Source organism: Anopheles arabiensis, chromosome X, assembly GCF_016920715.1.
Source record: "Anopheles arabiensis isolate DONGOLA chromosome X, AaraD3, whole genome shotgun sequence".
NCBI classification, from domain to species: Eukaryota; Metazoa; Arthropoda; class Insecta; order Diptera; family Culicidae; genus Anopheles; species Anopheles arabiensis.
This window is the reverse complement of record NC_053519.1, coordinates 4,209,949-4,222,770: the sequence shown is the minus strand read 5'-3', so window position 1 is coordinate 4,222,770 and position 12,822 is coordinate 4,209,949.

Sequence of the window (12,822 nt, the reverse complement as noted above, 5' to 3'; positions counted from 1 at the left end):
GGCCATTTTTGCCCTCCTCTTTTACTTTCTGCCCTTCAAACCCGCCCCATCCCACCCTTGGCTGGCAAAACAAAAGCAGAGCATCTTCAACGAGGTGGCTGCCGTGATTTTCTTTTTCCAAGCTTCCCAGCGCGTGTCCTGGCTCACGTTGCGTCCTCGCTTTTATTAATCGTTCGGCTATGATGAAAACTAGTGGGGCTAGTGGGATGATGGGAGAAAGAAGAGCCTAGAGACAGTGGAACGGAGCGAGTGGCAGGGGTTCGGGAGTGGTATATGTAACGAAACGATGCGTTTTGGTTGGACCGATCGTGTTCGGGCGCCCGGTACGAATCCCGGGCCCGCCCGCAACAAACCCTTTTCAGCACCTTTTTTCACCTCTTTTTTCCCCTCCCCTCCGCACACCGCTAGTGCACGACTCACGTCCCCACGGTTAGCAGGCGGAATCCCCACCGCCCTCCCGCCATGCGAATCACGATCGACCGCCCTCAGAGTCTTGGGCGTTCGGGGCGTCGATTTTCCCAACCACGGCTTGGCTAGGGTTGCCGACGGGCCGCACGAAACGAAAGTCCACTCCCCGTCGGACGATTAATCCCCTAACCCCCCTCCCCGCCACTCCATTGGAGGAAAACAACCGCGCACGGGGTAACAACTGTTTACCCGGGTAGCGGATGGGCGCAACGGCAAACGATGCCCAAAGGGACTAAAAGGGAGAAAATCTATGGCAGCGCGGGGGAAAGGGGGGAGTCGGAAGGGTAGGAGAGGAAACCCATGAAAAACCTGCACCCCATTTGCACGGAAGGTCAACGGAAAGGTGGATCGGCGGGCGTCGTTCCGGGGCCGTGGAACACACGCGCAGCCGTGGCCGTCGCGAGTTTGATCGCGATCTTAATCAAAAATCGTTTATCCCGTTGCGGGGCATAGTACGCGCCTGTTCTGCCCGGTGGGCCCGGTGGGCCCGGAGGGGGGTACGGGAAGATCCACCGTACGTTCCGGTCAACGTTCGCCGTTTGCTACGTGGACATCATTCGATAGAAGAGGGGAAGACAATACAAGCACTAACCCTTAAATACGCAATATGGCAACAAATAATAGCTTGGATTTATTTTTTTTTAAATGTTTCCCAGACACAACTTTATGGGGAAGAACTGCGTTTCAATATAACCTTACTTTATGAAGAATTGAACGGTCTTTAAAGTTGATGATCATTGATGCGCCATGAATTCGTTCTTATATGCATATTATCGCTCCGTTTGCAATCTACGTTATAGCCGAAGCGGCAACGAACTGTTGCTAGATTGCTCATGGCTTCGGCGGAATGGGTTCAAATCTGAAATCCATGCACGGGACTGTATGTAAAGCGTGACAACATCTTTGCAAGCATATTGTAAACAAGCGTGTTTGCCCAAAAACTGTTCAAAATTCATTCGATGTGATAGGGCGAGACAGAAGGGTAGCTTCTTTCGTTGGATTTAATCAATCATTGAAGAAAAAGGACTCATGGAAAAAATCATGAATTGTTCCTATTCCTATAGTGCCGGAGCAGTTTCGTCCCCGTTAATGAGCTCCATGTTCTGGAACATTTTAGTAATAGTAGTCAAAGATCAATTCGTTCTTTACCTTTTGATACCCATGATCTGCTGGTTCGGGAGCAATCAGACTATAGTTCTCTATAACTCACTCTTGTCACTCTTGTTTCTTAAACTTGGTACTTAAACCTGGTGCATATTCGTTAGTGGTTGTGTCTTCTTTGATCGGAAGGGAGCATTTTAAACGATTTCCAAGCCCGTTACTGCTGCTGGCATTAAAACGCTACCGAATCGGGAGAATTGAGTTGAAAATGGTTTAAGCATTACCTAACAGAACAGACCTCAGAGAATATTGTATTTGGGAACACTGTGGGTGTTCCACAATATCTTCAAACGACGTCAAACACGTGCTTAAGCTTTGTGAAATTATTTTATTTGCCGGGAGTATTGTTTATCGCTGATAATAATGTAGAGCTTTTTTATCTTTAAACCTTAGATATGTGGTGGAAGTAGAAGAAGCTAGCGTAGAGCTTGTTAGCGTTCAACAAAACAAATAATTTCATATCAGACCTTTATTTACAAATTTTTAAGACGGTCTTTTGTATGTGGATCATCCTGGATGACGATGATAGAAGATTTGTTTTGCGAACAATTGAGAAAGCTAGATAGTGTCCTGTTTCCATCAGTTCAACTTCAAGTTAGCCGGCTATCTTTTAAGCATCACGTAAAACATATTTTATCAAAAAATAATTCGTATACTGGACGTTATGTTGCGAAATGCTAGCGACTTTGAAGATACGTCTAGGTATGAAATTCCTGTATTTTGTGCAATTATTTGTCCAAGTCGGCCATTCCAGGGATGCAAAATAGACAGTCTACCATGGTCGCTGAATGCCCCTTCGTATCGTGTCAGGTGTCCCTTATTTAAACACGAAACACTACAGCATAGGAGAATGATGGCACGGTGCCTATTGGTACAAAAACTTTTTTGTGGTTTTATTACCTTGAAGAATTCTAAGACCCCGAGCATAGTAATTATAGTACAGGCTTGAGATTAGTAAAGGGTTCTGCGTGTAGGCTCTAGAAGTTCAGTTTGGCAATCTGCGTGGTTTCCTCTACCCGGCAATCAAGCCGGATAGATGTCAAAAGCGTATACATTAAGCACAACTTATTTGGAAAGTAGGACCACGTTATTATGTATGGATACTCGGCAGACCAGACTTATGGACAAGCAGTCGATAATGATTTTTGTCACCGGTCGTATCACCTGAGCGAGGTTTTGGTATCTTTGGATTGTTGGCTGTACGAAAAGCAAGCTTTAATCTTTATTGATCTGTAACAGAACATAGGGGATGTGAATCCGTAAAGGCTTTTGTTTTCATGCTGTTGTTTTTTTGTGAACTGCATCTTTGATCTCACTACTTGCTCAATATTTATTTAAATTTGCAATAATTGTGTTGAGGTATGCGATGACTTTTTTTTTACCAAAATCGTTTCAACAAAACATGAAAAGTGACGCACTGTAAAAAGATAAAAAATAAAAGGTTAGTTTGCGGTACAGGTAAGCGAGCGTGCGCTTCTGCTGTTTTGTGCCAGCTCAGCTGCAAACCTTAGATCTCCGATCGATGTCGGGAGCTGCCTGGGTTCGCTTTGCAAGAATGTACGCCGTAAAATTATCGAACGCTCCCCGCCCACACCTCGATTCCATTATGCAAGTGGAACGTGGAATCGAACCCGACCGATCGGAGCAGTGCAAGCGAATTAAGCAATAGGCAGGCGGGCCCTATGCACTTACCCTGCTGCTTACCCCGCTGCCACAAAAATGTCAGATGCTCCCGTCGCGATGCACCCTGGGAAGATTAGCACCCACCCCGCCTGTGAGCACGGGGAGTATCGTTGGTTGGGGGTTGCGATGCCACCGGGCAGCGCGATGCATCGCGATGCACGAAATTCGCGAAAAATCGTGGTGCACAGCACAGCACACCTTCACGCCGTACAGGCAGGCAGCGTGATATTTGCCCAAGCCACCCCCACCACCTACTCCTCCAACCCGCTCCCCTTGCACGCACGTCGGTCAAAAGCGGGAAGGGTGCCGCAGCATCTCTGCCAGTCGCTTCGCTCGAAGGCAGAAAAGGGCTGAAACCCACAGAAGGAGACCTCTGCGGGCATTGCAGGGCCCATAGACCTCCTTCGTGATTACGCCAATCAGACGCCAATTCGCCTCGCAGCGTGCCACGCTACCACCACCACTTCACCGCTGCCAGCTGCTGTCGTGGCCGTTTGCAATTTGCTCCGGACATGCGAAAAATCGCGGCCGAGAGCGCCCGCGCGCGCGCGCGCTCGCACGGCTTATTATCGCGCGTGCAGTGCAGAGTCGTTGGCGTGGGTACCTCCAGTTGCTCCCCATTTGCTCCCCTCGCGAGGTCCTGGAGCCCACCGCGGACACTTGTTTAAATATTGTGCGGACCCTCCGCAAGTACGGTGAGGTTTCTTGCAGCGCTGCACTGCTAAACGCTATAATTTTCTACGACCTGCGCAAAGGGCGTCCAATTTTGTGATTTTGTGTGCGGCAACACGGCGCGTGTACGCAACGCGATGGACAAGGCAGCTGGACGGTACGGCACCGGTTGAGAAGTCCCAAGGTTCCGACACCGACGCCATTAACCTTTCGCCCGGTTTGATGCTCCGATGCCCGTCGGCGCATCTAATCTATCGTAGCCGGGCCGAGCCGAAACCGATCGAGGCCTCCGAACTATGTCCGAAGTAATTGGACAATCTGGACGGGATCTGATTTCCGCCCGAACGATTGCGGAGCGCGTTCTTCGCTTGCTAAGGGAAGGGAAAGCGTTAGCAAAGGGGCTTTCTTCGATGGGATCCGATTTAGATCGCTCGGGCTCGAGAGGGCGGGAATGGTTTTGGGCACAAAGACCTCCCTGACGGCTGTCAAGCGGATGCGAATGGCGTGTGCGAATGGAATAGCAAACCATCCACGGCGTTATCCATCAGTTACGTAACGGTAAAATTGAAATTGAGCCAAACCGTTTTGGTGGCAATTGTTTACAAGGTGGGATAATACACGGAGCAAATGATCATGGCATGGCAATTAAATCTACGGTCCGAGCGTTTTGATTTTAATAAAACTAGTGATACATTTAAACGAAACATATCTTTAATTTTTATCTTTGGAGACCGCACAAGCCGATAGAGGTGCTGCTTGCAGCAAATCTCGCCTCGAAGTCAGCCTGAGTTGTCTGGTGTGGGCCGAAGTCGTCTGGACTTGGAGTCATCTGGAATTGATCGAAGTCATCTGGAGGCATCCAGAGTCGGTTGAAGTCGCCCGGACTTGGATTTGTTCGGAGTCGTTTAGAGTCGTCCGGAATCATCCGGAGTCACAGTCGTTTGGAGTCATTCAGAGTCGTCCAGCGTTGTCAGGAGTCATCCGAAGTCATCTGGCATCTTCCGTAGTCGGCTGGACTCGCACAGACTCGTTTTCGGCCGGAGTAATCTAGAGTCATCCGGAATCGGTGTAGTCCAGATTCGTCAGGAGTAATCCAAATTCTTCCAAATCATCCGTAGTCGGCTGGAGCCGCACAGACTCGTTTTCGTCCGGAGTCATCTGGAGTCATCCGGAGTCGAAGTCGTCCGGAGTCATCTAGAGTTGTCTGGGGTCGGCAGGAAATGTCCAGAGTCATCCGAAGTCGTCGGTTATCGTCTGGAGTCGTCCGGCGTCATCCGGCGTCATCCGAAGTCGACTGGAGTCGCACGAACTCATTTTCGTTTGAAGTCGCATGGAGTCGTCCGGAGTCATCCGAAGTTGGAGTCTTCCGAAGTCGTCTAGAGTTGTCGGCAGGAGTTGTCCAGAGTCGTCCAAAGTCGCCAGGAGTCATCCGCAGTCATTCGGCGTCATCCGTAGATGGCTGGAGTCACACGGACTCGTTTTCGTCCGGAGTCGCCTGGAGTCATCTGGAGTCATCCGGAGTCGTCTAGAGTTGTCTGCAGTCGGTAAGAGGTGTCCGGAGTCGTCCGGAGTTGTCTGGAGTCGGTCGGAGGCATTGAATTTCCGACTCCTGAAGACTCCGGTCAACTCTAATCGATATTCTTAGAAAGAACTGTTTAAATGTTGTAAGTGGTCAAACATCGATGTTCATGTAATAAAAACAATTTGCAAGCAGTCATTAAAGTAGCCTAATACAGTATAATATTGCAAGGAATAAATGTGTAGAGGCTTACATTGAATGAAAATTAGAAGTTGAAACAATGACATTTACAAAAATGGTTCCCAAAAACTAAACAAAAACTAAAAACTAATGCGCATCAAACAGTGCCATCAAAACGGCACATACGCTCATCACATCCGTCCGGGCAAACGACTGATAACATCCTTAATTTTGTTCATTTTCTACACCCTCCCCCCCTCCTCCTCTCATTCTACCCCCACCGTCCCCCATTGACCAGCAAATCCCGGGCAGAATTCAACGATCAATTATACCGAATCGTGCACACCGAAAGGAACGGATGCGAGAAAATAATCCTTCCCGAGCGTGTGGATCGTATGGGATGGAAGGCTTTGGATAGGAACTGAAAAGGGGAGAAAAAAAACACACATTTACCGATATTCGCTAGCGTTTTTCTTTTAGTATGTATATATCTCTCCCTCCCAATAGCATCCTCCCCCTTCTGCCAAGGAAGCGAAACATGCAAATCACCATTAGAAGAACGGTAGCCATTTTCTAGCGAGCCTCCAGTCCGGGACACAACCCCCGGGAGAGTACGATACGGGGAGTACAGCCTTTCATTTCACCGTTCTACTTGACCAGCTAGTGGTGGTGGTGGTGGAGGGAGAGGGCTAGTGAATGTGTCCATGGTCCCGGATTTTTTAATTGACGACGTTCGGAATATACGCTTCACTTCGCAAATCGAATTCGATCCGTTTTGGCATTTTCCTATGCTTTTTTTTTGCTACCGCCGCTTTGTCTACTCTCGTCTTTGCATTCTGGAACGTTCGCTCCTTGCCACGGATGCCGGATACGGTTCTGCCCGTTCTCTCGGGTAAGAAAATCCAAAGCAAGCAAAAAATGAATGAATGACTGAAGCAAGGAGATTAGAGACTGGGAAGGCGTGTATGTAACGACTCCTAGAGCCCTCGGGACTCGCGAAATCGGTAGCGAGGGGAGGGGCTCGGACGGAGGACTCGCGTGTTTCGGGAAAAGCAAGCGACGAACCGGGGACGGGGTGAAGAAGGAAAAGAAAAAACAACGAAACAAACGGTTCGATCAGCACAAGGATACCGACCGACCGGCTTTCGAGACGGACCCGGACCGGATGTGTTTATTTTTCTTCCGTTTTTGGTTGTAGTTTGTCCTCTCTGCTACTCGCTCTGTCGCTCTTGCTCTATCTTTGTATAACGTCCTCGTCGTGGTGGAGGTGGCTTTCCAACAATCCCAAACCTACACCCTTTCGTACGCGCTGGTTAGCATTGAGAGAGGAGGGATGCAGGGTGGGGTCGCTGCTCGTTAGAAAGGAAATTCTAGCGGTGTGCAGTTGCGAGGTCCGAAGTCCTTCAAATGAAACAAAATTGAACGCGAACGAACGTGCAGTAAAGAGACCAACACAAACACACACAAACAGACACGTCTTCATGCCGGCCATAGAACATGGTGTGTGATGGGAAAGGGGGGGTAGGCAGTGGAGGCTCACGGAGTGTTTCGTTTACGGTGTGCGCCCATGCAAACTCGCATGCAGGATATTGATGAAGAATTTGTAATTAAAAATATGGCAAAACAGAGGCAAATCGACAGCTCGAGAATACACACACACACACACATACAGCTGCACCTACAGGAGCTCTGGTTGGCCCGGGAATTTTTCCGAAACTGCAAGAGCAAGGCGGGCAGCAGCAGGAGGTGGGTGTCCAGAGATGTCCCGGAAATTTCCCTACAAGATCTCGCTCCCCGGAGCATAGTCCAGGCTTTGTCCTTCCCTTCCCACCACCAACAGCTTCAATTAAGCCCGGAGAAGCATTTGCAATCGATCGAACTCGCCGGGTCCAGCGCACCACCTTGGCAACTTGGTGAGCCACGTGAGCACATACGCGCATCCAGGCCCTCGTTGATTTCGCCTCTTTTTTTTGTTTCCTTTGGCTCTTCGCTTTGGTTTGCATTCCTGTCATCGGCGAAAGTGGACTCTGCTCGACTTCCTGTGCTCGAGACCATACGTTGATCGAATAGAAGGTACAACCTCCCACACACTAGAATACAAACGAGCACCCGGAATATCCCGGATCTGAGATGACGTTTGGAATTACTTGTTAGAAATAGTGTCCTGGCCCACCAAGCCTGCATGCTTGTCCCCCCTCCCAACCCCCCTCTCATTCGCTTTGGAGGTTTAATCGAATTCTGAATCGACTTCGACCCATCCCACCAACAAATGAAGGTTTTTTTGTGTGTGTGTGCTAGGCATTCTCTTACCGGTTTGCCAGGAATTTTAGGAATAATCACACGGTCCGAGTGTCCGAATCCAATTCGAATTGCAAGTGGATCTGGGCCTGGAGGGAATCGGAACTTCGGGACGGGCTCTTTTGCAAGTGGAAATGTCCACTTTTCTTTGATAACACCGGTACATCAAAGAGGTAAAAGGCTGGCATCTCTTGGTGTGTTTCTCCGTATGTATGGCTCCTGAATACGGAAGCTAAAGCAAAGACTTTGGAATTGGATTAGCTTTTCGAGGGCGAGATGCTTGTTGCAGTGCCATGCATGTCTGCGCTGGTGAATTGTGTTTTGTATCGAAATTGTGTACTCATCTTGAAGTGCATTGATTGAGCGCTCGTCTGCATGGGAAGATGCGAGCTGTCATTAGGATCTTTTCACTAATCAAGCTCAGAGCACTGGCTAGAAGTTCGATCTGGTGGAAATTCTGAGAAAATGTCAATACGTAACCAACCACCGTAATACGTAGTCTTCGAAATGAAACAGAGGAAGAACAAAAAAAACAAAACAAAACTGCTCAGATGTGCTTGCATGTACAGCGAAGCTCGTTCTCCAGCCCTCTTATGTATCTGTCAACCAACGGGAACGCCGTGACCACCATTGGTCCACCTGCACATTGCAGCGCTGGCCCAAAACAATGCCTCACCATCCATGCACCGACCATCAACAACAAAAACGTACAGTTCTCCAAAGAATGCGTCCACTCGGATGACCATCACAAAAAAGGGCATATGCACACACACACACACTCACACATGTGATGGTGGACGAGTGATAATTTATTCGCAACGCAGAACCTACCAATAGCGATCGAGCTGCAGGACCAAAACCCGAGCCGCGACCAGACGGCATCCCTGCATTCGCACATGCACCCAGAGATTTCCAGATTGGCCGAACGCGCCACGGCCAGCAGCAAAAAACCTTCGATTGCACTTTTTTCCACAACGCAGCGTGCCATTTTTGCGTGTCCTTTAGATGCTCCTGTGTGTTTGTGTATGTGTTGCGTTTTTTCTTGTTTCATTTGTTTGTGAAGTGAGTGAGCGACCGTTCTTTCGCCTTTTTTTTTGTTGCTGCCACTGTTGTTCTTCCTTACCTTTGCAGTTTCGGGCGGTATGTGCATGCATGCACATATACCGGAAGCTGTATTGCCCGGCCCGGCGTGCCACAGTGCGCTTGTGTGTGCTTGGGACGATGACCGGGCCGCAGGCCGGTGGTGTGAGGCACGGTTTTGTTACCCGCTCGCTGCTTGGGCCATCGCCGGCCCGAACCAATCTTGCCGATCCGCCAATCAAGTCGAGCCCTGGGTGGTGGAAGGAGTGGTTTTGCTCGCGAGCCCGCCAGTGCGCCTGCATGTGTGCACCGGATATTGCCTCCCGACCGGTCGGCACGAATCGAACATCTCTCCCCCTCACCCCCTTTTTGCACCCGCCCTCCCGGAAGGTTACCCGAAACGCAGAAGCACTGCACAGCACTGCAGCAGCAGCAGCAAAATTCTGCGAAATTCCGTGAGGAGAAGGGACACACGTGGGTGTTAAAAACAAACACCCACACACACATACATACATGTGTGCTGAAAACCGGGGATTACGTACGGTGCATCCAATAAAGGCGAAAAAGGAGAGGGAAGAAGTAGCAGCGTGCCCGATGGATTTGGCATTTCTGTTGACGTCGATGTCCCGGGATGCTATTGATGTCCTCTGCGCTGCTCTGATGCTGCTACGGTCGTCCTGTTCAAAGAGGATTGGATCCGTCGGGCCGGACAAATGCTACCAGGCATGTACACACACACACACACATGCACATGGGATGGTGCATGTACCCTTTTACTCGCTGATGGACACCGCTCCGGATGGCCTGAAAAGTTGCAACAAAAAAAAAACCACCCTGAAACGCAGCAAGCCCATTCCCCGGGAGTTCCCGGAACGGTCATGGGACGGGGTCCGGTCCGGCTTTTGGCGTTCCGCGTTCTAGCGAACGACCGAACAACCATGTACCATGTTGAGCCCGGGAGCAATCGAGCAGGAGAAACGGCGCGAGCGAAACAAGCAAACAAACGAAACAAAACAAAAAACGCCCCACAAACACACGAACGAATCCTGCACGGCTGTCCACGGTAGTATCACAATGGGTGCACGTGACGGTAATCGGTGGCCAGGATATGGACGCTTCTGGAGCAGGGAGTTTTTGTTTCACTTTGGTGATCTTTGCTGCCACGTCTAAGTTTTGGAGCATCAGCTCGTAGTTTCCTGCTAGCAAGAAGGACAGGTATTTCCTAAAGGCTGAGGATTCGTACCATTTGCCCTAAACGAAAATAGATATTCGTAATAAATCCATGGAAAAGATCGAATCTCAAAGGAATCTAGAATCATCAATATATTTGTCGACAATTCAATCCTCAGAAATGTGAGTGATTCTTGGAAAATGTGTCTTGAACTCTCATCTGCTTATTTATTGCAAGAATTACAAATAGAGAGGATATTGATTACAGGAATTTGCAGGATTTAATCTTCATTGCAGCAACTCTAAAATCTGAATCTAAAAATCATACTCCAAAAGGACTCACGGGGCCTTTCAAACTTCCATGAGTTTTCGGAAAAACGTAGATCCATTAATCGTTGAAATGCTTGCTTCTTTGAAGATTCCACATCCAAGATCTTTGGAAGATACATCGTTCAAAAATCGTAGACTTTTGTGCATTTTTCCATCTTCTAAATCCAGATTGGGATTGTTTGTGCATTATCAAGAACTCTTCCAAAGATATGAACGGCAATTAGATTCTCTCAACTTACAAAACCTTGAGATTAGGGCCCTTTGGTGATCCATTTTTATCTGTTCAATCTATCTGATAACCTTCATGTTGGATGTCAGTATTTAGTGGTAAATTCCGGCCTGCAGAATTCACCGTACGCACCTTGAATTTCGTGCAAACTGCACCTCCGCATCCTCATCCCACCACGAACCCAAACCGTGAGCAGTGCACGAAGGAAATGCACCACGATTAGTTTTGCTGCTGGACCTGCAATTGCAAAGTGTTGGCGTGCCTTTTGCCGCTCTCCATGTCGTACTGTTCTCTGCTACAGCTCCAGCGCCAGCATAATAACCTCGCGGATGGTTAACGGTCGTCGCTTTAGAGCGCACCCTTAAAATCCATCGGTACCGGCTTTTTTATGGCGCACCGTATTGCTCTGTTTCGTCCCAACTCCCTCTGTCCCGATTTATTGCGCTGGTCCTGATACCACGTAACCGAGCGCAACAGTTTTACGGGAACCATGTGTGCGTGGCGGGAGGAAGAATTCGCTTTTTACAACAATCATTTGTGTTAATAAGGAAGTGTGACCTCGCGCAGCCCGAAGGATGAAAGTGAATGCCATCGCAACACTTATTTTTTATGGTTTTTCTTTTTTGTTTTCTTTTTTCATTGCTTTCCTTCCTGTCGTACGCTTGTAGCGTATCAGCGGGCACACGCTGCCTAATTGCTGTGCAATATTACACGGTCCTGACTGCGCTTGTGTCCAGGGCTCAGCGCACGAGGGCAGAAAGGCAGCCATCGGCCCCGTTCCGTGTAACCTATTAAATGATTAATTTCCTGTGAAGTTTAAATCTTATGATTTTATGGCTTGATGAAGGCTAATATATATATATAAATATACATAGTGATGTTACACGCTAAATGGGTTTGTCGCTTAACCGCGCGCTTTCGATGACTGGCCCATTTCGATGTGGTTGCGCGTTTTAAACTCGAGCGAATTCCGTGTCGGACAATATTGTTCCATTGTGGTAGCGAACCGCATAGTGCTTAGGTTTTTGTGTTGTTGGCTCTCCATTTTTCAGGATTTCTTCCTCCCCTCCCCTTCCCCTGTAATGAAGAGGCCGAGAAGGGGCGCAACGAAATCCTTTGCCCAAAAACCGTAGGAGGATTAAAAAATCAACGGACGATACCGATAGCATCGGACGGACGCAACGTCAACAACGGTGCGCAGTGCAGTGAAACAAAAACAAGGAAAAAGAAAGCACAACAACACACACACACACACACACACACATGAGCCAGCGAACAATCCGTACGAAAGCCCACTTACAGCGCACTGTCCAGCCCCCGTGGGGATGGAGAGGACGGAGTTTGTTGGAACATGTCGTTTATTTTCTTTACGTTACATTACGTGTGTGTATTTCCCTTACTCTGGACGTTTTTTGTTTTCCTTTTGCAATGCTGCAGCATCTTCTAACCGTTGAGCAGCCATGTATGTGTGTGTGTGTGTATTTGCGTTAGAGACAGAAGAGTTTTCCAATTTACCTTCACAACCGCCCCACCTCACGCACGTTCGCCGATGAGCGGGAAAACGGGAAAAAACCCCGGGGTTGATATTTTCCGCCCGCAATGTGGGAGTTTAATGGGGGCGGGCGGGGGAGGGGATGCATGGAAAGGAGCTCAAAATCAATCGAAATGCAGCGCCCGCTTGAACGGAGTTTTTTTTGTGCAAGCGGTTCGGCCGACCGGTACGTCACGAGCATTTCGGTCTATCATGCAGCTGCATACAGTGCGGGACATAATTTTAGTAGCGCTTGACGTATTGTTTTTAATACTGAATATTTTTTTTTAACGAATTTGCCTACGATGTTCAAGAAGGCAACGCAACACTTTTTGGGCAATTTTATTGTTTGTCAAGCAGCAGCATCAGCTACTCGATCGGTACTGTATCGATTCCAGACCTGGACTAGTTTCGAGGTTTTACGACTAGGTGTAAGTTACGTTCCGAATCTATAATTTCAACGCTATTTCTTACGCTGCACATGTACTGCCAGAACTACGT